The sequence below is a fragment of the Capra hircus genome, chromosome 14, assembly GCF_001704415.2.
Source record: "Capra hircus breed San Clemente chromosome 14, ASM170441v1, whole genome shotgun sequence".
In the NCBI taxonomy this organism is placed as follows: Eukaryota; Metazoa; Chordata; class Mammalia; order Artiodactyla; family Bovidae; genus Capra; species Capra hircus.
Genome location: NC_030821.1, coordinates 7,723,331 through 7,749,547, shown reverse-complemented (window position 1 = coordinate 7,749,547; position 26,217 = coordinate 7,723,331). Strand labels below are relative to the sequence as shown.

Sequence of the window (26,217 nt, the reverse complement as noted above, 5' to 3'; positions counted from 1 at the left end):
ATTGAAATAGGTCATTTCACCACCCTGTAACATGTTCTGTCACGCATGGCTTGCACAGGACACGTATTCATGTTATAAAGTGTGATTTGTGCCATCATACCTTCCAACAGCATAATGCCCATGAGGAAAATAAAACATATCATTAAATTTAAAATATAATCTCTTAGAAAACAGCCAGCTCTGATTAGTCAAAATCTTGGCAAAGCGAATGTCAGCACTGTTTTAGCTAAAAATGGAAATAGATTGCTTTATACACAGTGCTTATCAAAGGTCATTTAAAATGTAATCTGACTTTGAAATCCCTTACTTTGTATGTTTCTTTAGAGGTCGTGACCTAGTAGAACAGAGGAGATTGAGAATTGCGGTATAATGCAATCCATACCACAGGATCCTTACATATTTTTTCATACACAGTGGAAATACTACCACATGGATTTAAAAATATTAATTTATTTTCAAAGAGGTTTAAATACTCAGGATAGGCCATCTTTTAAATAAGGTTTAGCCTGTATTACTTTATCAGATCATTGGTTGTTCTTTTATTTAATGTTTAACCTGCTACAAAATTAATTTTATGTGACTATATTGTCACTCTGTGGACTTTTTTATACTTAGAAGTTGATTGAATTTTGTTTTTCCTGTGAGCTCTAGAATGTTTTATTAAAACATGAATGTAGTCAGCCTATTTTTTGACCATAATTGACTGATTTTCTCCCATCTAAAAGAGGTCTCCATTAAGTAAAAGTGGTAAAAGATGCCATCTTCAGAGTACATTAAATGAATAAAAATTCTCCATTTGCTTGTCTGGTAAAAGAATGATTCTTTCCAGCTTTGTTGGATCTTTGCCCTTATTTTGGTGGAATCTGTGGAGAATCTTTTCTCCATCTCATGAAGATGTGGTCCTCTATATTCCTTTTATAATCTGTCTAGGGTAATCTCATAATATCTCACCTATACTCTCTTCCTCTGAGGCAGTTCCAGTATTAAGGCCTTTCTGTTTGCGCTTATACAGGCTCTCCCTGGGAGAGACTAGCTCACCTGTCAAAATACCGTAACTGGTGATTATTAGCCCCGCCAGAGACAGCGTCCATATACTGCCAAATTCAGAAAGTCTGAAATTTTAGGAACTGCTAAGGTCATCGACTTATACCATCCTTAGATTCTTAATCATGGGGGATAGATTTTATAGTTATTGGTTCTCTAGTGGAGTGGACCTTTTATAGTAAAACTGTGATGTGGGAATATAGATATATAAATATATTTAATCAGAAGAATTTCTATTCTAATATGTGTGGGTATTGAGAGCCAGACCTCTTAGCCATGATTGGCAGAAAAAAAAAAAAAAAAAGGACACCTCAGCACTGAGAGAAGAAAATCAGGTTAAAACATACGGCAAGCAAAGAATAAAGATTTTGTGTTAAAGGCTCAGGAAGAAAAGGAAAGTAAAATTAAATCAGTATGGGCCTTAAGCTCCACATTCCAGTGTATTGGTGTGGATGGGGAGGAGCTAAGATGTTTCCCTGGAGCTGAGGACGTGTGTTGGGCCTGAGGTTTACTGATAGCCCTTGGAACGTAAATCCCTGGGTGTCAGGGAGATATCTAAACAGTATCTGTGGAGACTAGAAAGGATGATAATTGAGTAATAGCACAGAGTTTTCAAAATCTTTATGACGCATGATTTTGTTCATGTCTATGAAAGTCATGAAATTAAAAGAGATGTTACAACAGAGTAGTTAAGGGCCAAGACTCTGAGCAGCACTATTTTGTTCAAAATCTAGGTCTCTCTTTTACCAGCTCTGTAACTCTGGGCAGGTTATTTAACTTCTTTGTCTTGGTTTTCCTGTGTTAGAGTGTGTAGCACAGGGCTATGGTCAGGATCAGTTAAGTTAATGAATGTAAAGTATTAATACTTATAAGGGTGCCTGGTACATAAAAAAAAAAAAAGATGCTCAATACATGTTAGCTAAAAATGCCATTAGACTAATTACGGTATTATATTGTTATAAAAATATTATAGTTATGAAAATACTATAATGTTATAAAGGAAAGGGGAATTTGACCTGTTTTTATCATCTAGCCTTAAATTACTCATCCCCAAGTAGTTTTTAGAACCTTGCTCTTAGATTTTGATAAGGAATTTATTTTCAGGTTCGGGACACATTTAAGATACTGTAATACAATATATTTTTTATAAATTCACAACATAATAGCAATTTCTTATCTTTTGTTTCCCAATTTACAAAACTTTTTTGAAGTAGATAAGGGGGAAAACTCTACAGATGAGAAAAGTGACTCTGGCTAGAAGCCTATATTTATGAACATGTGATTTGATAGACGATAGAGCCAGCATCAGGCCAGAAAAACATTTATGATTAGACTAGTGATCATCGATTGCCTTGAGCATAGGAAAGATCATAAAATTAATTTTAAAGATTCTTTACTAGGATTTTTCACAAGGTAATAAAAAATAAAGTTTATTTTTACCTTTAATAATAATAAAATCTGATAACTAATTTACTTTTGTAAAATACTAAATTACAACTGCGTTTTGCTTTTGTACTTCCCTTTTGGTTGATCAATCTGATTTCAGTATTGACCATCTGGTGATGTCCATGTGTAGAGTCATCTCTTGTGTTGTTAGAAGAGGGTGTTTGCTGTGACTAGTGCATTCTCTTGGCAAAACTCTTGTTAGCCTTTGACATGCTTTATTTTGTACACCAAGGCCAAACTTGCCTGTTACTCCAGGTATCTCTTGACTTTCTACTTTTGCATTCTAATCTCCTATGGTGAAAAGGACATCTTTTTTTGGTGTTAGTTCTCGAAGGTCATGTAGGTCTTCATAGAATTGTTCAACTTCAGCTTCTTCAATATTAGTGGTTGGGACATAGACTTGGATTATGGTGATGTTGAATTGTTTGCCTTGGAAATGAACAGAGATCATTCTATCGTTTTTGAGATTGCACCCAAGTATTGCATTTTGGACTCTTTTGTTGACTATAGGAGCTACTTCATTTCTTCTAAGGGATTCTTGCCCACAGTAGTAGACATAATGGTCATCTGAATTAAATTCACCCATTCCCATCCATTTTAGTTCACTGGTCCCTAAAAAGTCTATGTTCACTCTTGCCATCTCCTGCTTGACCATATACAGTTTGCCTTGATTCATGGACCTAACATTCCAGGTTCCTATGTAATATTGTTATTTATAGCATCAGTCTTTACTTTTGCCACCAGGCACATCATTCAGGAAATGAACCCTAAATATTCATTGGATGCTGAAGCTGAAGTTCTAATACTTTGACCTCCTGATCTGAAGAGCTGACTCATTGGAAAAGACCATGATGCTGGGGAGATTGAGGGCAAAGAGGAAAAGGGTACAATAGAGAATGAGATGGTGGATAGTATTACCAACTCAGTGGACCTGGGTATGATCGAATTTGGGGAGATAGTGAAGGACAGGGAAGCCTAGCATACTGCAGTTCATGGGGTCACAGTCAGATATGACTTAGCAACTGAATAACAACAACTTGGTTAAGATTTGTCTCAAATGAATGGCTTTAAGAGTAAATTTTAGCAACCTGAGCTTTAGAGTATCTTCAATAGCAACTCAAGAACTCTTACCTAGAAAGCAGCTCATTATTCATCTCTTTTGAGCAGTTGCCCAAATGAAACAATGTTGTCGTACATTTTAACATGCAGCACAAAAATCCCTGCTTACTAAACAGTTCTGAGTCCAGGAAAGCCTTGGGCCTTCTTCCAACTATTAATGCAGAAAAAAAATTTACCAAACTTACCTACATCAGCAGAAAGCAAATACCTAATGCCATTCCATAATAAATTTGAGTATTCTTGCCCTAAATGCAGCTTTTTAAGCTTCTATGATCTTATTCTAACTCCATCCAGATTCTCCTGTTGATCATGATGACTAGAAATAAAATTAGAAAGACAAACATGACAGGAATTAAATGCCTTTAGTCTCAAGAAGGCCCGGAGAAGGTAATGGCACCCCAATCCAGTACTCTTGCCTGGAAAATCCCGTGGACAGAAGAGCCTGGTGGGCTGCAGTCCATGGGGTCGCTGAGGGTCGGACACGACTGAGCGACTTCACTTTCACTTTTCACTTTCATGCATTGGAGAAGGAAATGGCAACCCACTCCAGTGTTCTTGCCTGGAGAATCCTAGGGACGGTGGAGCCTGGTGGACTGCTGTCTGTGGGGTCGCACAGAGTCGGACACGACTGAAGCGACTTAGCAGCAGCAGCAGCAGTCTCAGGAAGGCCCAGAGAAGGCAATAGCACCCCAATCCACTACTCTCGCCTGGAAAATCCCATGGACGGAAGAGCCTGGTGGGCCGCAGTCCATGCGGTCGCTGAGGGTCGGACGTGACTGAGCGACTTCACTTTCACTTTTCACTTTCATGCATTGGAGAAGGAAATGGCAACCCACTCCAGTGTTCTTGCCTGGAGAATCCCAGGGACAGAGAGCCTGGTGGGCTGTGGTCTATGGGGTTGCACAGTCGGACACAACTGAAGTGACTTAGCAGCAGTAGCAGCAGCAGTCTCAAGAAGGCCATGCCTGCTGTTACTCATAATTGCATATGGATCCTTGAGTGTGGTGAGGTGAGACCAGGTGTTGACCTTTTCCTACCTGGTGCATCGACACTCTCTTGAGTCTTTTCCTCTAGCTTTTCTGCAACTTGTGTAAAGTGGAAGTATCTCTGCCTTCCAAAATCATGCCACAGAGAATGACTTTGATGGCATCTAATAAAAATCTAGACTTCAGCAAACATATATAACCTTGGGAATATATTTATCTTCCTATTCTGAAACTGGTTGACAATTGTAGCTTTCATTTTGGGACACCATTCTTTAAGCCTGAAAATTTGGGGTTGGGAGGAAGATGATAGCTTATTGAAAGGACTGAGAACTCACATTCTGGAGAATGTAAGATCCAGTGAAGCATTCTTGCAAATATATTTAACTTTGGCTTACAAAATCACAGGGCATTTACTTTTAGATATGTTAAAGACATCTAAGTGTACCATCATTATCCAACCAAATGATTGTCTGGTTAACCTACGGTCATTTAAAAGAAAAGATGCTTGGGTAATATATGTTACCAAATAACATTCTTCCCTCATTTTTTTTTTTTCACTGCTATAGGGATATAAGGATTAACTACTGTCTGTTGGCTAACATGAGGAAGGCTAAAGATGAAGATTTTCTAGTCATAGCTTTTAAACTGTGACTATCCAAACCTTTATTATTGTGGCCTGTTGGCTCTGATTAAGTTGTTCTATATTTACAATTTCAGAGTACTGATTTTACTTTAGAAGGCACGCAAGCCATGATTTTGAGAGTCCATCCAGCACTCAGACTGGGAGCTCTCCACGCCTGAGAGGAAGTTATGTGGGCAGCTCAATAACAGTGTGTGTCTGTGGACCTGCACCCTGTATAGTTTAGGAGAGCTTGGCTTTTATCCTTCTGTTGGTGTAAAATTCTTTGTATTGCCATGTCTGCTCAAGGGAAATATACTTAAGTTTATTATAAAGTATCATTTGGCTTACATTATCTCCTCTTCCACTGCAATCTTTGGAAGTGTCCAAAAATCATATTTTGATAAGGCAAGGTAAATATCTAAACATTTGACAACTCACCTGCAAATCTTGCCTGGAATTTTCACTATAAAAAGTAAGATACAGATGTTAGCAACAAAAGTAAAATAGACACAGAGTGATAAGTAGAGCTTTTTCATGTTTAAATACTTCTAACGACAATTGTGTGCTCTATATCTATCATGATTAAGAGAGAAAAATCTGTTTTATTATTTATTTCAAGATTTAACAGGAGTTGTTTCTAAGTTTTCTTTCTTATTTTCTATCTACATCTAAAATATTGTATATATTACCCTGTGGCTTACGTAAATATTGTGTATTTTCTAATATGTCATATTTTCACCTTTATTTATCTATATAAAATTATAAAAGACATATAAAATTATAAAGTATATAAAATTATAATATTTTAAAACATACAATGTGATGATTTGACATACATTGTGAAAATTTTTCTGCAGTTCGAGTAATTACCACACCTATCACATTAGATATTTATCATTTTTATCAGAATACAAGTTCTGCTCCCTTAGCAAATTTCAGTTACATAATACAGTATTATCAATTATAGTCACAAGGTCATGCAGGAGAACAAAAGATCTTATTCATCTTATAACTGAAAATTTATACTCTTTTACCAGCCTCTCCCAGTTTCTTCTGCTCCTCGCCCTTGGCAACCAGCATCCTGTTTCTGAGTTTGAATTTCTGTTTTCGAGATTCTACGTGCAAGTGATGCCATGTAATATTTGTTTTTCTCTAGCTTATTTCACTTAACATAATAGTCTTCAGGTACATTCAGCGTCGAAATGGCAGGAATTCCTTCTTTTTAAAGCTGAATAATATGCAGCTTTGTATATCGCATTTTCTTTATTCTTTCAAACTCACGGCAGTTAGATCGTTTCTACACCTTGGCTATTGTGAATAGTAATGCAGTGACTATGAGGGTGCAGATATCGTTTTGAGATTATGGTTTCATTTCCTTTACTTCTTTTCATTTACTTCTGGATATAGATCCAGAAGTGAGATTGCTGGATTATATTTTGGTTCTATATTTAATTTCATGAGAAGACTCCATAATGTTTTCCATAGTGGCTGTATTACTAGGGTGACCAAAACAGTCATTCGGGTTTTTCCCATGAGATGGCTCTAGTAGTGCTTAGTTTTCTTAAATCTCATTTTAAACAATTTTGTTACCTTGTATTGTGACAGCTATCATATCAGCATACATTTTTTAAAAATTTATAAAAATATCTGCCCTTTTGTTTAGCCATGTTAATATTGAAGATGGAAAAAAAATTCAGACAATACACTGAATCAGGAGAAAACATTTGCTTTTGATATGACTGATAGGCATTAATATCTACAATATATACACAGTTCATACAACTAAAAAAATAAATAAATAAACAACCCTACTAAAAATGGGCAAAAGACCTGAATAGACATTTTTCCAATACAGAATGTAGGTGGCCAACAGACAGTTGGGAATATGCTCAACATCACTAATCATCAGGGAAATACAGATCAAAATCACAATGAAATACTACCTTATATCTGAATATCATCAAAAAGACACAAATAACAAATGGTGGCAGAAATGTGGAGAAAGAGAACCCTGGTCCACTCTTGGTGGGAATGTAAATTGATGCAGCCACTGCATAAACCAGTATGGAAGTTTCTCAGAAAACTAAAAGTACAGCTACTGAGCAGTTACACTCCTGAGTATATATCTGAAAAAAACAAAAACACTAATTTGAAAAGGTGCATTATTTGCAACTTCCAAGATATGAAAACAAACTTAGTGTCCATCAACAGGCATATATCCATATGTATATATATATATATGGAAAAATATGAATGGATGAATGAGTAAAAATATCAAACTGATGAATGGATAAAGATATATATATGTTTATGTGTGTATGTGTGTGTGTATACATGTATAGATATAGTTTAGTCGCTAAGTCATGTTCAACTCTTTTTAGGACCCTCCATGGACTGTAGCCTGCCAGGCTCCTCTGTTCATGGAATTTCCCAGGCAAGAATACTGGAGTGGTTGCTATTTCCTTCTTCAGGGTTTCTTCCCAATCCAGGGATAGAACCTGCATCTCCTGCATTGGCAGGCAGATTCTTTACCACTGAGCCACCAGGGAAGCCATATGTCTGTATACTGAGCAGTACTCCATATCGGAGAAGGCAGTGGCGCCCCACTGCAGTGCTCTTGCCTGGAAAATCCCATGAATGGAGGAGCCTGTAGGCTGCAGACCATGGGATTGCAGAGAGTTGGACACGACTGAGCGACTTCACTTTCACTGTTCACTTTCATGCATTGAAGAAGGAAATGGCAACCCACTCGTGTTCTTTCCTGGAGAATCCCAGGGAAGGGGGAGCCTGGTGGGTTGCCATCTATGGGGTCGCACAGAGTCGGACACGCCAAGCGACTTAGCAGCAGCAGCAGCAGCAGTACTACATATATATATGCACATATATACAGTGAAGTACTATTCAGTCATAAAAAAGAGTAAAATGGGAATTTTGCCATTTCCAGCAATACGAATAGACTTGGAAGGCATTATACTAAGTGAATAAGTCAGATAAAGAAAGAGAAATGTAGTATGATACCATTTATATGTGGAATCTAAAAAGTCCACAAACTAGTGAATCTAAAAAAAAAAAAAACTAGTGAAAATAGAAACAGCTTCACAGTTATAGAGAACGTAGTATTGGAGAGGGAAGAAGGGATGGGACAGTGTAGAGTCAGAGGACTGAGGGGTGCAAGCTGCTGTGTATAAAATAAGTTACAGTTATATATTGTGCAATAGGTAATATAATTAATATTTTATAAAAACTACCAATGGAATTTCAAAAAGCATAGAGCTTAGGCTCTTTAGGGTATAGCAGTGATAAAAGCTTTCATAGTCATTTCTAAAAAACAAACTTCATAGTTTTCTCTCTCCAGTGGTTCTCTAATATACTTGTAGAAGGAAGGCAATGGAAAACCAAGAATATAAATAGCTGAGCTCTCCACAATGGGGCTTCCTGCCTACTTTCCCTGTTCAAAGAAAAGAGGAGACACCATCTTGCAATAGAGGCTTCATAGACAACTGGGCTTTTCTAGTGAGAGTCGGGATTTGATGGCCCATATCTCTTGGTTCTCCTTGTTGCCAATGATCTGCCTGGTGATGATGGTGAAGTGGGGGCAATTAACTAGATGGGGGAGGGCTTCCTTTAACAGTTGAAGGGTACCATCCAGCACGATTCCAAAGACTCGTAGTGTTTTTAGTGTGGGAGTTTCTCCAAGTTCAAGTAAAGTTTCAGGTATTATGTCATAGCACTGACTGAGTGATAGGTGTTGGAGGTAGTTGAGTTAGTAAAATTCTGAAAAGCAGTCATTTTTCAGCATGACGTTATTGCTTAAGTCCAGGTGGACAAGATTGGGACAGCTTCCAAGTAAGGTAGAGACATCTGATCTCTGCAGATTCTTTAGGTGCCCGCTGAGATTCATCTGGGTGCTGGTCTCTGACACGTGGGCCACAGCCACCTGTACGTCCTTCTCAGTGAACTCATAGCACCAAGAGCGGTTCAGCTCATCCAATCTGGAACAGCTGCTCAGCAAAGTCTTCAGAGCAGATTCAGAGAATCCAGAACACCCAGAAAGGTGTAGTCGCCATAAATTTGTGTTCTGAGCAAGATTATCTGCAATGGGATCTGAAAGCCGGATGCCTTGCAGGCTGAGATGCTGCAACTTGGAGCGGTGAGACAGAAGGCCTTGGAGGGTAAACACATCCATCACGGAGTTCCACAGGTGCAGGTGCTGTAGATGAAAAGGGCTGAGACGTTCAACTAACAGCTGATCCATAATTGATCCTGGGCAGCAGAAGGCAACCATGCCTCGGGAGAGCAGTCGACCAACCGCCTCTGGTATAGAGGTTTACGCTTGCGAGGTCTATGGTCTGCCAGAGACTCGTCAGATGCTAGATGATACCATCTCTTACAAACACTGGAGACTTTCAGGAGTTCAGGGAAGCACAGACAGGTAAAGATTCTGAGGAGCAGCTCGTCTGGAAGGGAGTCCCAAGAAACACCTGGAAAGTTCTCTCGGTTTGGCTTAGATCTATGGACAGTCACAAAGTCCTTGTTATTCCCTTCGCTTTTCACCCATTTTCATGGGGGGAGTGGGGGCTCTGTGGGTGGCCCAGGTCTGAAAGCAGTTTCTGGGGGCTCTTCTCACTGTTCCTGGAAGATGTTCACGCTCTTTGAAATTTTAGGGAGAGTGAACCTATAATTTCAAGATACCTTAAAGAACAAAATTTGAACCACACCTTTTATCTTCTCCTGTCTCCGCCCCCCCACCCCCAAAAGGAGACAAGTGTTACTTTCTATTTTCTTTCTAGTCACTATTTAAATTTTTCCCATTCTTATCTTTTTTAGTTTCATCTATTAACGTTGGGCCTAATGTGTTCTTCCTTTTCTGATTCTTTCAGATGTAAAGTATAGTTGTTTAATTGAGATCTCCTTTCCCTTAATGTAGGCATTTATGACTATGACTTTCCTCTTAGATAGAATTATGCTGCATTCAATAAGTTTCTGTTGTATTACCATGTTCATTTGTCTCAAGGAATTTTTTTAAAAAATTTCTTCTGTTAGGCATTGGTCGTTCGGTAGCATATAATCCTCACATATTTGTGAATTTTCCAGTTTTTTTAATTGTTATTGATTTCTAGTTTTGTAACATTGTAGTTGGAAAGCATATTTGATATTATTTCAGTTTTCCTAAGTTTATTAAGACTTATTTGTGATCTAACACATGGTTTAACTTGCAGAATGTTCCGTATGCTTGAAAGGAATGTGAATTCTGCTCCTGTTGGATGTACTCTCCTGTGTACATTTGTTAGATCTATCTGGTCTAACCTGTATGATAAGACAAATTTTTTAACTGGTTTTCTGTATGGATGATCTAGCTACTGTTGAAAACTGGGTATTAAAGTCCCATTCTATAATAGTATTGCTGTCTATTTCTGTTAGAAATAGGTTTGTTAATGTTTACAGTATATATTTAGTTGGTCTGAAGTTGGGTATATACATATGTATATTTGATTATATGCTCTTGATGAATTGACCCCTTTATAATTGTATCGTATTCTTTGTCTCTTATTACAGCTATTTGCTTAGATATTTTGTCTGATATAAGTATAGCTATGTCTGCCTGTTTTGTTTTCCTTTTGCATGGAATATCCTTTCTCATTCCTTCACTTCGAGCTTAAATGTGTCCTTAAAGTAGAAGTGAGTCTCCTGTATGCAGCATGTAGTGGGAATTGTTTTGTAATTTATTCAATGAATCTATGTCTTTTAATGTGAGAATTTGGTTTATTTACGTGTAAAGTATACATGGACTTACTGTATCCATACTCTTAGTTTTATGGCTCTTTTGCAGTTCCTTTATTCTTTTCTGCTGCTTTTTATCTCTTGCTTTGCAATTTGATTATTATTTTTTTTTTGTAGTGGCATGCCTTGATTTCTTTCTCTATACTTTTTAAAGTATCTAATAGTTTTTTGTCCTGTGGTTTCCATGATACTTACCCCCCCAAAAAAAACCTTATAGTAATAACAGTCTATTTTAAGCTGTTAACTTCAAATGCAGAACAAAGCACTACATTTTTACATATCCCCTCAAATTTTATGTTTTTGGTGTCATATTTATACTGTGTTTCCATTAACAAATTTCATTACAGTTATTTTAGTCCTTTTGTCTTTTGATCTTCATACCAGTATTATACTTACCCACCACCATTATAATGTTTCCTCCCTCATGGCCCAGATGGTATAGAATCCATCTGCAATTTGATCCCTGGGTCGGGAAGATCCCCTGGAGAAGGAAATGGCAACCCACTCCAGTATTCTTGCCTGGAAAATCCCATGAACAGAGGAGCCTGGCAGGCTACAGTCCATGGGGTTGCAAAGAGTTGGACACGACTGAGTGACTAGTGTTTTCATTTTCACTTTCATTATATTATTATAGTATTCTCAGGTAACTTGCATACTTACCTTTACCAGCAAGTTTTATATGTTCATATGTTTTTATATTACTGATTAGTATTCTTTTATTTCAGCTTGAAGAACTCTCTTTAATGTTTTTGTAAGGTCAGTTCAGTGATGTTCAGCTTTTGTGTTTTCTTTTTTTGGAAAACTACTTCTCTCTTTCTGAATGGCAGCTTTCATGGGTGGAGTACTCTTGGTTGAGTCTTTGTTTTTTTTTCCAGCACTATTAATATATCATCCATTGCCTTTAAACCGCCAAGGTTTCTGCTGAGAAATCTGCTCACGATCTTAAGGGTTTTATTTTCTGTATAGCAAGTTTTTTGTGTTGTTGTTGTTGTTGTTGCTTTTAAAATTTTCTCTTTAACTGTTGCCAATTTAATTATAATGTAATTAATTATAATGTATCTTGTTGTGGGTCTCTTTAGTTTTATCCTGACATTATTTAGGCTTCCTGGACTTAGATGTCTGATTTCTTTTCCCAGGTTAGGTAGTTTTCAGCCATTATTTCTTTGTGTTAGCTTTCTGACATAAATGTGTGTGTGTGTGTGTGTGTGTGTGTAGTCACACATATAAATATGCTCTGCCTGATGGTGTCCCATATACCACTTAAGCTGTCTTTATTCTTTCTCATTCAGTTTTCTTGTCCTCCTTTAATTGGATGAATTCCATAGCACTTTCTTTGAATTTTCTGATCTTTTCTTCTGCTTATTTTAGCTGTGCCCCTATTGAATTTTTCAGTTTAATGGTGTGCTTTAGCACTACAGTTTCTGTTTATACTTTTCTCTCTAGTGAAATTCTCATGTTCAGTATTTGAACTCCTTACCTTGTTGAGCATATTTATGACCATTAATTTGAACTCTCTATTTGGTAAATTGCTCATCTCTATTTTATTAATATTGGTCTCTGAAGATTTTTCTCATTCTTTTGTTTGAAATATACTCCTTTGTTTCTTGATTTTTCTTGAATGTCTGTTACTATTTTTTTTTAATATTTGTTTACTTTTGGCTTCACTGGATTTTCGTTGCTGCCCGTGAACTTTCTCCAGTTGTGGCAAGCAGAGGCTGCTTTTCACTGCAGTCTGTGGACTTCTCATGGAGGTGGCTTCTCCTCTGGGGCTCAGGCTCCAGGTGCACGGCTTCCAGTGGCTACGTCCCGTGGGCTCTGGAGTGCTGGCTCAGCGGTGGTGGCTCGTGGGCTGCGTTGTTCCGTGGCATGTGGAATCTTCCTGGAACAGGGATTGAGCCCGTGTCTCCTGCATTGGCAGGCGGTTTCTTACTCATTAGACCACCAAGGAAGCCCTCTGTGTTAGTTTCTGCCCAAGGGCAAAAACAATAATTTATTGCAATCTTTACAGACTGGTCTTATGTAGGACATGAACCTTGTCAATAAACCTAGTTCAGGCTTTTAGTTACTGCTCAAGCCTTTCTTAATTGTCCAAACCACTGTCTTTGTTTTTCGTGGCTGCCGTACTTGAGGGTGTCCTTTCAGTGTCCTGAAGAGGAGGATTGCAATCAGCACCTAGATGCAGGCTGATTAGAAGCCAGACCCTCAGGCAGCAGCTAGGCACATATGTAGTTAACCATGCAGTCCTTCCAGGCAGAAACTGGGAGGTGAGCATTATTGCCTGTTCCTTCTGCACTGAGCCTTTGTGGTATAGTTGTGGCAAGTGCTCGCAAACCCATTAACTACTTCTTTGACTTGGTTCTCTGAGCCCCACTGGCTATCAGAGATTTGCGGACCTATTCCTTGAATGGCAGCTGTAAACATTGGACCCTGGATGTATGCAGTTTTTATCCGATACTCTGAGGTATTTTCCTAACACATTGGCAGCTTGGCTTTATTGTTGGAAGGAGCTTTAGGGAGAAGACAGGAGTGCGCCCACTAACTGCCTTGGTCTCTGAGGAGGCTCACATGCAGTACAGTGTGAAGATGCATGCTCATTAAAAGCTGAACCCTCAGGCAGCAGCTTGTCAAGCTGCAGTCAGATCCTTTCCAGGGAATGCCTGGGAGATGGGAGTGCTTGCCAGCTCTCTCTGTGCCGAGCCTTGTGACAATAAATGTTGCAAGCGCTGGTGTTCCTTTTAAGAATTGCTTCTTTGCAAAAATAGCATGAGGCTCCTGAATGCAGGAGTTGGGGCTTCCCAGGGGGCACAGTGGTAAAGAATCTGCCTGCCAGTATAGGAGACTCAAGAGCAAGAATTCATTTCCTGGGTCTCCGGAAGATCCTCTGGAGTAGGAAGTGGCAACCTGCTCCAATATTCTTTCTTGGAAAACTCTCTGGATAGAGGTGCCTGGCGGGCTACAATCCATGATGCTGCAAAAGAGTTGGACACAGCTGAGAGACAGCACACATCTGAACGCAAGCCTTGTCTACTTTCAAGCTAGGTGTTCCGGGAGGCCGTCACTCGGGGGGAGCTTTGAAAGTAGGGACCCAGGGGTGTGTTCCAAATCCTTTACTCCCAGAGAGAAGCTGGGAGTTGAGGGTTGCCTCCAGATTGTATGGCACTGTGCTAGGTATGGAGTTTATTGTCAGAGTATGTCTCAGCTTTCCCTATGGATTTTGGTGTGTGGTTTTCTTATTTACCCCACGTGAAGAATTCAGTCAGCTGGTTTCTGAATTTCTCTCAGTGAATTGCTCCAGGTATACCTGTGTACATTCAGTGCATATATAAGGGGAGGGAAATAGGTGCCTATTTACTATTTTGATCCAGTCCCTTAAAACCTCATTTAAACTGAAAAGTTTATGTACTTCAGTTGTTCAAGTAATATTTAGATTAATCTTTAAGTTCCTATGCTTTGCTACAGCAAAAACATGTATTCTAAAATATCATCATTAAGATACTTACCTATAATTTTAAAATCATAATCCTTAGTGTCTTGGGGTTGTTTTTTCATTTTCATGTTTGTTTTTTTGTTCCAGTTTTCTATACTGAATTACCCTTCGTTATCTTTGCTTATTTCCTTAAATTTATTTTTAATTACAGGATAAATATGTAATCCAGAAAGGTTAATTTTGGATTATATTGGGTTTGCTTCTGTGACTTTAATTCTTATCTTACTGCTTTTGTTATGAAAGGTATACGTAAGGCCTGCCTCAGGGAGATAACCTGACTCTGCCCACCCTTGAAGGATGGTGACATTCTCAAATTCTTTGTGTGGCAGAGGGCATGGCGTCCCTCCTCAGCTGCTTACTGGCATGGCCCAGAAATTCACATTTGGGGAGGCCAGAACCACAGAGAGATGTGACATCTTTGTTTGTTGATATGACAGGAGATATTCTATTTCACACCACCCATGAAATGACTGTAAGGAAGTGAAACTAACACATCCCCTTTCCTATGGCTTGCTATTCTAGGAGACAGTTGCAGGAATTGTTCAGTCTCTCTGCTGCTGCTGCTGCTGCTACTGCTAAGTCGCTTCAGTCGTGTCCGACTTTGTGCGACCCCATAGACGGCAGCCCACCAGGCTCCCCCGTCCCTGGGATTCTCTAGGCAAGAATACTGGAGTGGGTTGCCATTTCCTTCTCCAATGTATGAAAGTGAAAAGTCAAAGGGAAGTCGCTCAGTCGTGTCCGACTCTCCGCAACCCCATGGACTGCAGCCTACCAGGCTCCTCCGTCCATGGGATTTTCCAGGCAAGAGTACAAGAGTGGGGTGCCATTGCTTTCTCCAGTTCAGTCTCTCAGTCCTCCCTAAATCTTAGCCACCCCAGGGACTGCCACATGCCAGGCTTCCCTGTTATTCACCATCTCCAGAGTTTGCTCAAATCCATGTCCGTTGAGTCAGTAATACCAAACAACTATCCCATCCTCTGTTTTCTGCTTCACCTCTTGCCCTCAGTCTTTCCCAGCATCAGGGTCTTTTCCAACGAGTCAGCTACTTGCATCAGGTGGCCAAAGTATTGGAGCTTGAGCGTCAGCATCAGTCCTTCCAATATCATGGCATCTGGTCCCATCACTTCATGGCAAATATATGGGGAAACAGTGGAAACAGTGACAGGTTTTATTGGGCTCCAAAATTGCTGCAGATGGTGACTGCTGCTAAGTCACTTCAGTCGTGTCCGACTCTGTGTGACCCCATAGATGGCAGCCCACCAGGCTCCCCCTTCCCTGGGATTCTACAGTCCATAAGTTGCAAGAACACTGGAGTGGGTTGCCATTTCCTTCTCCAATGCATGAAAGTGAAAAGTGAAAGTGAAGTCGCTCAGTCATGTCCGATTCTTTTCTTTCAAGGAACAAGTATCTTTTAATTTTGTGATTGCAGTCACTGTCTGCAGGGATTTTGGAATGGAAGATAGTAAAATCTGTCACTGTTGCCATTTTCTCCCCATCTATTTGCCATGAAATGGTGGGACTGGCTCCCATGATCTTAGTTTGTTGAATATTGGGTTTTAAGCCAGGCTTTTCAACTCTCCTCTTTCACCTTCATCAAGGGGCTCTTTAGTTCCCCTTCACTTTCTGCCATTAGGGTGGTATCATCTACATATCTGGGGTTGTTGATATTTATCCCAGCGATCCTGCTGGGATATTATTTGATTCCTGCTTGTGATTCATCCACCCCAGCATTTCACATGATGCATTATTTGCAGGAATTAAATGGTCTTTTTACTTTGTTTCCTCACCTCCCCATCTCTGATCCATAAAAGGACCTGGCATTCAGACCCTGACAAGATGGTTTTTGAGGCACTAGCCTCCCTTTTGAGAATTTCCTTGACTCAGGTGGTAAAGAATCTGCCTACAATGAGGGAGACCTGGGTTTTGATCCCCTTTTTGGGAACATCCCCTGGAGAAGGGAATGGCAACCCACTACAGTATTCTTGTCTGGAGAATCCCATGGACAGAGGAGCCTGATGGGCTGAAGTCCATAAGGTTGCAAGTAGTCAGACAGACTGGGTGACTTCACCCTTTCGCTTTTGGCCTGCCATCTCTTGGTCAGCCAACTCCCGAGTAAAATTCTTCCCTTGTCTCACCACCTCATCTTGGATTTATTGGCCTGTCATTCAGTGAGCACAGCAATCTTGGACTCTGTAACAAATGCTTTACAATATGGTGTTGGTTTTTGCCATACAATGACACAAATCAGCCATAAGTCTACATATATTCCCATCTTGAGCCTCTCTGTCTCACCCACGCCTATCCCATCTCTGTGGGTCATCACAGACCACCTGGCTGAGCTCCTTGTTTTGTGTAGCAAGCTTCCTACTGGCTGTCTGTGTCACACATGGTAATGTATGTATTTCAGTGCTACCCTATCAACTTGTCCCGCCTGCTCTTTCTCCCACTGTGTTCATAAGTTCATTCTCTACATCTGCATTTCTGTTCTTGCCCTGCAAATAAGTTCATCAGTATCCTTTTCCTAGATTCCATATATATGCATTAATATACAACATTTTTGCATATTCATTTTAGCTAAAAAGATACTTAGTAACAATGTTTTTTCTTTACATTTAAAATCATCTTCTTCAGTCATGATATAAAGTAAAATTAAGGATAAGCATGTCTGTTTTTAATTTTTGGTAGACATTTTTTTTCCTTAAAATTAATTGATTATTTTATCAGTGGGGTGATAGTATTCAACCACAGTTTGCTCACAGCTTATAATTTTTCTTGCATTTTATGTATATGAAATACAAAGTACTTTTCCAAAGTTTTATTGTTTAGTATGGTGATGTTTTGAAGGAGGTATCTGGTGCTTTGTAATGCCCCTGAGACGATGTGGTCTTTATATGAAATGGAAATCTTGCCATAGTTGGTCATAAGTTTGGCAGAGAGTCCTATAGTTCACTAGACTTTCATTGGTGGCCTTTGATTATATTTATGTTTTTTTTCTGAAGGGCAATATAATTTTAATATATTTCATTAAAATCAGTTCTTTCAATAATAATAATAAAAATTACCGTTAGTGAACCAAACTTCCGTGTGTTGGCCTGCCTGCGGTGGAGTCAGTCCACGGGCGCTGGGATGTGGTGAAGGGAGTGCAGGGTTTCTTGCAGGACACCAAACGAAGAGTCCAGGGCGGCAAGCGCTCCCAACCCCAGAGCTCCTGGATGGGTTTCAAGTTCACGTGGGGGGTGCAGTGGTCACAGGGTATGTAATCAATTCAGGCACAGTTCTCTGATTGGTTCATGGTGAGATAACAGGGAAGTGTCATAGGGGTTAACATCATTGATTCTTAGGCGCCAGTAGGCCTGATGGCTATGCGCACATGGTCATCAGGTAGTTAACAGTTTTCATTTCCCAGGGGCTTTAGCATCCCAGGAAAAAAAAAAAGTGACTCTGGAAATGTGTATCAGATACCATTATTTAGGTACTTCAGTTCAGTTCAGTTCACTCAGAGATAAGCTAAAGAGGATATTGGGGAAGGGTCTGTCCTGGAAAAGGCCATTGTTGTTGTTTTTGTTTTTCAGTAACTAATTCATGTCCAACTCTTTGTGACCCCATGGACTGTAGCACACCAGGCTTCACCGTCCTTCTCTATCTCCCAGAGTTTACTCAGATTCATGTCTATTGAGTCAGTGATGCTATCTCACCATCTCATCCCACAATCTTACACCTTCTCCCTAGTGACTGTTGTTCAGACACATGAACGATTTCCTTGTTGGGAAAACCCTTATGCTCATAAATATTTGCTTCAGATTTGTTAATATGCAGTGATGAATTTAACTTCTGTTGACTTAAGAAATAGTCGCAACCTAGAAGTTGAGAGTTATGTTTTACTTGGTAAGAATTTTAGGGCTTCAAGCCTAGGAGACGGCATCTCAGGTAACCATGAGAGAACTGTTCTAAGAAGGTGGGGGGAGGAGTCAGGGTAAATAGAAGTTTGAACAAGGGGCAGGTAGTCTGAACATCAAAAGATTATTATTAGTTAAGAAAATCAGATATCTCAAGTTAAGGAGTTTCACACTGTTCTGTGTATGGGAAGAGGCAAGAGCCTGGGCCTACGAAATCCTTCCTCTTATGCATCTTAGCTATCTGGGGCCAGCATCCTGCAATTTGGTTTTTTACATTCTTAGTTCCTTGTTCAAGTGGGAGTGGTGGCAGCCTGATCACAGGTATGGTTTTTCTTGGGCACCCACTGGGCTCAGAAATCCACATTCGGAGGACTGGAGTCACTGGTGACTGTCATATCCTTGTTTATTGATATGGCAGGAAATCCTTCATTTTTCACCTTCACACAAGCAGACGTTTTGTGTGATTTGTTCACTTAATGAGAGTCAGACTGGTGACTGGTCAATAGCGAGTAATACATCGTAGATTCTCATTAAGTATGTTATTTTTTCGACTGGGGAAAAAAAATACAACCTAAAAGTTGAGAGCTGTGTTTTACTTGGTGGACAAATCTGAGACGTTGAGCCTGAAACACAACATCTCAGATGATGAGAAGCTGTTTTGAAGAGGAAGTTGGGGAGCCAGGATATATAGGAGTGTTTGCAACAAAGCCAGATGGTTGCAACATCAAAAGATTACTGCTAAGAAAATAAGCCAGATATCTCAAGTTAAATAATTTAGTTCTTTGTGTGTATGGAAAAATCTAAGAGTCTGGTCTTGCTGATATCATCCCTTTGATATGCACCTCCACTATGTGGGACCAGTATCCTATGTTTTATCATCCTGAGTTTCCTCGGGGTGCCTCATGGGCGAGGGTGGATGTGTGGCTGTGGTGAGTGCTGGCTGGGCTTGGCAGTGGGCAGTCCTCTTTGCCTCCATCCTGAGTCTCCCTCAGGGATCACTGAGGGATCACTCTCTGTGAGGCTGTAATGTGATGGCTTGATGGAAGCAGCATCCTTTGTTTACAGATCTAGTAGGCAGTGTATAAACTCACATGCAAATAATGAATGGTTGCCTGACTCACTGAATGAGTGAACCAGCATGACTGGTCCAAGCTAAACATTGCCTTTCCACAGTAGAGATGTTGATGATGTTTCTATGCTGAATACAGTTGTGTTTTTCCTTATTTCAAGCTAAGGGGTACATGATTGTTCCCACCTCCAACTGAGAACAAAAAAAATGCCATAAATTGCTCCTTCTTCTTTTTTTTTTTTTTTTGGTCAGATTCTTGTTCAATACTAGGAAATGTCTTTAATACACTCACTATTTAATTGAACTTTCTTGGTATAGGAAATTCTCTGTTCATTAAAGGATTTATTAATCTTACAATCAACTTGATATAAAGTTTTTTCTTCTTGTAACAAAATTAATTTTAAGTGATCCTGTCATGTTGCTCATGGTACAGCCAAGCTGTAAAATTGATTATTCTGCTAATGTGATTTCTTTGGGGGCTTAGACCAAACTCACTGACTCATTTCTCCATTCATAAATTGAGGCATTTTGGAACACCTACAATATTTGAGTCATTATACTTAGGCCAAGAAATGCAACGGCTTAAATGTCTCTGTCCACAGACATTCAAAGTCTAATCGAGGAGGGAATCACTGTGGTTAGTGAGTTAAGCGCTCAAGCATGGGGAGCGTGTAGGCAAGGCATCAAAACCAAACCAGGAAACCATAGTGTATTTCTATGGGAGTTGGTGAGTTAGCTGATTTTTGAAGAGACAGCTCCACACTAGCGCTATTAAAAAACATGCTTTTTCTGAAAAGTGAGGGCAGGTGTACAAGAAGAGCAAAAGGCATCTGTGAAAGCATGGAGAAATAAATAGGACAGTGAACAGTTGTACATTGCTGTTAGTAATACCTATAAGTCAGGAGCTCTCTGTTGTATGGCAAACATTTGTGTGGTAGAAAGGGCAGAATGATTCCCTCCACTTTCTATCATATTAAACTCTCCACCTAAGTAATTTCATTCAGTCCCAAGGGACATGCACATGTTTATCGCAAATATATGAAGCACTGTACATGCCTGTTGGTGGACTACAAACTTAGCTTATGTGCATTAAGCAAGATTTTGAGAAATGGAATATTTCCTGCCATATCCACAGAGAGGATGTCACAGATATTAGTGACTGCAGCCCTCCAGAGTAAGCTCGTGAGCCCTAAGGGCACTCAGAAAGGCAAATACTTCTAACTTAGCAGCCATCAGACTTCAGTCACTCATCGAGCTGAGAGGAAACTCGGAATGTGAAAAACACAGGATAACTGGCCCAAGAGAGGTGAGGTGCCTGTCAAAGAAATGATCTCAGTCAGCCCAGACCCTTGTATCTTTCCATACATAGAAAAGTACTAATTTCCTTAACCTGGGATATCTGGGTTTTTTTTAAGAAACAATACTCTTTCGATGTTCAGGTTACCTGCCCTTTGTTGCAAAACTTGTATATAACCTGGATGCTCCCCTCACTTCCTCAGAGCTGTTCTCTCAGAGTTACTTGAGATGCTGTCTCCTGGACTTGAAGTCCTACAAATGCCCACCAATTAAAATATAACTCTCAACTTTCAGGTTGTGAATATTTTTTTAAGTCAACCGTTTCAGGCAGAACCGATTTTTTGACAATATAGCAAGTTAGACTAAAAAAAAGAAAAAGAAAAAAAAAATTGAACATTTAAACATGCTTCTAAATGACTCAGAGATTTAAAAAAAATCTTTATAGAAATGATAATGTGTGAACTGAATGAAAGCAGTTACTATGAGACTGACGGGTGTCGTTTTGGGGGACTCTGAAGAGCGCCGGTCCTTTATGTCTCCGCACAGAAAAGAATTCAGTGAGAGGCAAAGTGGTAGATAAGAAGTGGTTAGTTAGAGCAGGATGCTCATGAGGCTTACACGTGGGCAGGCAAGAGGGTACCATGCCCCGAGAACTCAGTGCGCTGCAGCTTTATAATCCGAGCAGAAGTGGGGAGGGGAAGACCTTCTTTGGCTTTCTTGAGTAGATGTCATGCTTCCATCATCAGTTCCTTCACCCGGTTGAGCAGGGGAGTTTTCTTGTCCCTACATTGTCAAGCTAGGTTCCAAACTTGTTTGTTGACTTTTTTTATGTGTGCAGAGAACCTGTCCTAACTGACTGAGCTCAGTGGGCAAGATGTGGGGCCCACGCCACCACTGTGTTATTGTTTGGGGACATGTCTTCATGTTTTCTGTTGCCTTGTTTTGTTGCTAAGCGTGCCTCCTTGGTTCTGAGGTTAAGAATCATTAACTGACCGGAGTCTCTCATAGGTTTTGTACTTAGAGTGCCCTACTGAGATTGCTTATTTAACCATCTCTTTTGAAAATTCCATGGACAGAGGAGCCTGGTGGGCTGCAATCCATGGGGTCACAGAGTCAGATGGGACTGAGTGATATCACAATGACACAATGCAATTTGTCCCTTTACTCTATCCCTATTAACTCGTCCATGTGGGTTCTAGCTGAAGTAATGCATTAGAAAAACAAATTTATACCCAAATGCTGCATTAGAAAGAATAAAAGTTAAAAATTCATTAGCTGAGCATTCCACGTAAAAAAAAATAATAATAATAGCTAAATATATCCAAAGATTTTAGAAAGAAGGAAACGGTGAACATAATTCATAAATTAATGATGTAGAAAAAACAAGCTCATGATACAATAAACATGGAATAAAGTGGATCCACAAAGACTCATTCATTTTTGAAAAGCTAATAAAAATAGACAAATCTCTGGTAGGATTAATAATTTAAAAAAGGAAGGCAGAATTACACTGCAAGTAGATACGTAATGTTTGCTACTACAGAGACCGAACCACTAACAAGAGAATATTATGCCAATAAGCTCAGCTAACTTAGATGGACTGGAACAATTTCTAGATCACTGCAGTGCCCTTAAAATCAGCCCTCTAGACTAGCTTCTTTCTCAAGTCCACTCTGTTCATTATCCACACAGTAAAATGATCAGTTTACAAAACAATGTAATCATGCTACTCTTCTACCTAACTCTAAGCCAAAAATGATGTCTTGCTAGTCTAAGGGAAAAGGATGTTTCCTGAAGGAGACATCCTCTTGGTTCCGCCTCTCCATTTGCATCTCTTCCTGCTCTGTCCTTGCTGGCTGCTCTCCTGCCACATTATTTTCCTCCCCAACTGTTGCTAAAGTGTACTGAGATCCTTTAGCCTCAGGCTCCCCACCATTGATATCCTTTCCATTATGGCACTTTGTTTTTTTCCACCACGTTCTCCTTGGTTGATGTTCAGTCACTCAGTCATGTCCGACTCTTTGCAGTCCCATGGAGTGCAGCACGCCAGGCCTCCTGGTCTTTCACCATTTCCCAGAGCCTGCTCAAACTCATGTCCATTGAGTCGGTGATGCCATCAAACCATCTCATCCTCTGTCATTCCCTTCTCCTCCTGCCTTCAAGTCTTTCCCACCATCAGGATCTTTTCTAGTGGGGCGACTCTTTGCATCAGGTGGCCAAAGTATTGGAGCTTCAGCTTCAGCATGAGTCCTTCCAGTGAATATTCAGGACTGATTTCCTTTAGGATGGACTGGTTGGATCTCCTTGATATCCAAGGGACTCTCAAGAGTCTTGTCCACCACCACAGTTCAAAAGCATCAATTCTTAAATGCTTAGCCTTCGTTATGATCCAACTCTCACATCCATACATGACTACTGGAAAAACCATACTTTTGGCTATACAGACCTTTGTCAGCAAAGTAATGTCTCTGCTCTTTAATATGCTATCCAGGTTGCTCATAGCTTTTCTTCCAAGGAGCAAGAGTCTTTCAATATCATGGCTGCAGTCACCATCTGCAGTGATTTTGGAGCCCAAGAAAATAGTCTGTCACTGTTTCCATTGTTTCCCCATCTATTTGCCATGAAGTGATGGGACTGAATGCCATGATCTTAGTTTGTTGAATGTTGAGTTTTAAGCCAACTTTTTCTCTCTCCTCTTTCACCTTTATCAAGAGACTGTTTAGTTCTTCTTTGCTTTCTGGTGTTAGGGTGGTGTCATCTGCACATTCTCTTAAATAATTCTTATTTAGCTTTCAGATCTCAGCTAAATGTTACTTCCTCTATGAGAGCTTCCCAGATTCCATAATCTCAGGTTAGTCTGTACTCATACAGCCTTTCCCACTTTATGTGCTTTTCTTTGAGAAGTTCATTCCCATTTAGTTATGATGATGTTTTATTTATTTTTTTATTATTCACTCTACTTACATATACGTTTCAGAACAGGAGGGATCATGTCTGTTGAACTGACCGCTTTAATCCCCAGTGCCAGCCTAGCTTATGGCCCTTTAAAAATGTTCAATCCTCTCATCCATTCATTCAGAAAACAGGGCCTATAACCGACTTTTTTTTATGGACTTGGTCCTCTTAGAACTTTTGGCAATTCAGCAATGAAAAAAGCAGATAAAATTTCTGCCCTCGTGGAGTTTCATTTTATCTATGTGTATGGTGCTCTCTCAGTGAATATGAATTTGAGCAAACTTCAGGAGGCAGTGAAGGCCAGAGGAGCTGGGCCTGCTGCCGTCCATGGGGTTGCAGATAGAGGAACTGGGCCTGCTGCCGTCCACAGGGTCGCAGAGAGATGGACATAGCTGAGTGACTGAACAGCAAGAGCGGGACTGGATAGAAACGAAACAAAGTAAACGAGTGAAGTATTGTCATATGGTGATACATGCTGTAGAGACAAACAGATGTGAGAGAGACAGAGGTGGGACTTTTGGAGAGTACAGATAGGAAAGACTTCACTGGCAAGTGTGAGAGATGATGTGAAAGAGTCTTCTATAATACTTTCAGAAAAAAAAAATATGATTCCTTCCTCAAGGCTTTTAAAATTTTATTTATACCAACTTCATTATAATACTTTTTTTTCATGTCCCTTGCCTGGCTTTTATTGAGGATGCCTTCCTTGTTGCATTAGTTGTTCAGTCGTGTCAGGCTTTTTGCGACCTCAAGGACGGGGTAGCCCCCAGGCTCCTCTGTCCACGGAATTCTCCAGGCAAGAACACTGGAGTGGGTTGCCATTTCCTTTTCTCCGGAGAATCTTCCCAACCTAAGGATCAAACCTGGGTCTCCTGCTTTGCAAGCAAATTCTTTACTGTTTGAGCCACCAGGAAATATTAACTCTTTTATCTTCTAATTCCCGTTAGTTCAGTTCAGTCGCTCAGTCGTGTCTGACTCTTTGGGACCCCATGGACTGCAGGACACCAGGCCTCCCTGTCCATCACCTACTCCAGGAGCTTGCTCAAACTCATGTCCATCGAGTCCGTAATGCCCTCCAACTCTCATCCTCTGTTATCCCCTTTTCCTCCCATCTTCAATCTTTCCCAGCATCCGGATCTTTTCTAACAAGTCTGTTCTTCACCTCAGGTGGCCAAAGTATTGCAGTTTCAGCTTCAGCATCAGTCCTTCCAGTGAACACCCAGGACTGATCTCCTTTAGGATGGACTGGTTGGATCTCCCTGCAGTCCAAAGGACTCTCAAGGGTCTTCTCCAACATCACAGTTCAAAAGCATCAATTCTTCAGTGCTCAGCTTTCTCACATCTATACATGACTACTGGATTCCCATCAGCCTGTTTGTTTCTAGTTAGTACTTTTGAAGGAATTAAAGATGGAATGAAGATGTTTAAAGGTAGATTGCAACCTATTCATTTTACACAGAGATTTTGAAAATGTCTTTATTAATGTATGAATAGCATATGATAAATTGCATGTATGTAAAATGTATGATTTGACAAGTTTTGATGTATGTATAACCCCATTTTGTGAGTCTTTCTTTCTGCATGTCCCCTTAGTCCCAAAACAACCACTGGCCTGGTTTCTGTAGTATAGATTGGTTATAATTTTACTGAGATCTAAAAGCTGTCACTCAGTATAAACTATTTTGTGTCCGGTTTATTTCATCCAGCATACTATTTTGAGATTTATCCATGTTGTGTTTATCAGTACTTCATTCATTTTAATTGCCGAGTCGTACTCTGTAACAAAGAGGTAACGGTATGTTTTCCTTGTTGATGGATTTACATAGTCATTACTCTATGACCTCCTTCTCCACAGAAATAATAGTAGTAAGAAAATCTGCATATATTGGAGGTAAGGAAACAGCAAATACTAAGTTTAAAAATAGAGAAACAAGCATAATACTATTTATTCTAGATATTTTTCAATTAGTAGTTGTATCTTATCACACACAGTTCTGAAAATTGTTATCATACGCATGGGTTTGGGCTACAAGAAGACTAAAAAAAAATATTGAGTATTGGTAGAATCACTAATTGCTATCTCTTTTTAAAAAATTATGATAACTATGAAGCTGTGTGTTTAACTTCTATATTGGAAATCTAAAACTGTAGTTAAAAGTCATAAAGACAGTGTAGAAAATAGCATTGAATATAATCACTTTACTTTTGCATGAAAAAAATATTTCTTTTAGATTAACCTGTCCTTTACCTATGGCAACCCATAGATAAAAGGGGTATGAAAAAGTCATTTATTATTCTTTGTGTATGTATTATGCTAACATCATCATTTTTTTTCTGATATCAAGTGTTTACCATAAAATAAGTGATCTTAAGTAGGGACATACTGCATCTTTTTTTTTTTCCTTCTTAGTTTTGAGTTTAATTGGCTTAAACTATATCTATTTATATGGAGATACATCTGTCAACATCTGTTTATCAGCATCTTTTTTTTAGAGCAGTGCTTGTCCAAAGAATGA

General features: G+C 39.6%; 1 protein-coding gene and 1 pseudogene across 1 annotated transcript in view; one reads left to right on the top strand and one right to left on the bottom strand.

Annotated features, from left to right (window-relative positions):
• MMP16 (matrix metallopeptidase 16) overlaps window positions 1-26,217 on the top strand; it is a 382,552-nt gene that overhangs the window by 90,322 nt on the left and 266,013 nt on the right. The window lies entirely within an intron of this gene.
• On the bottom strand, window positions 8,512-10,053 carry LOC108637510 (annotated as a pseudogene).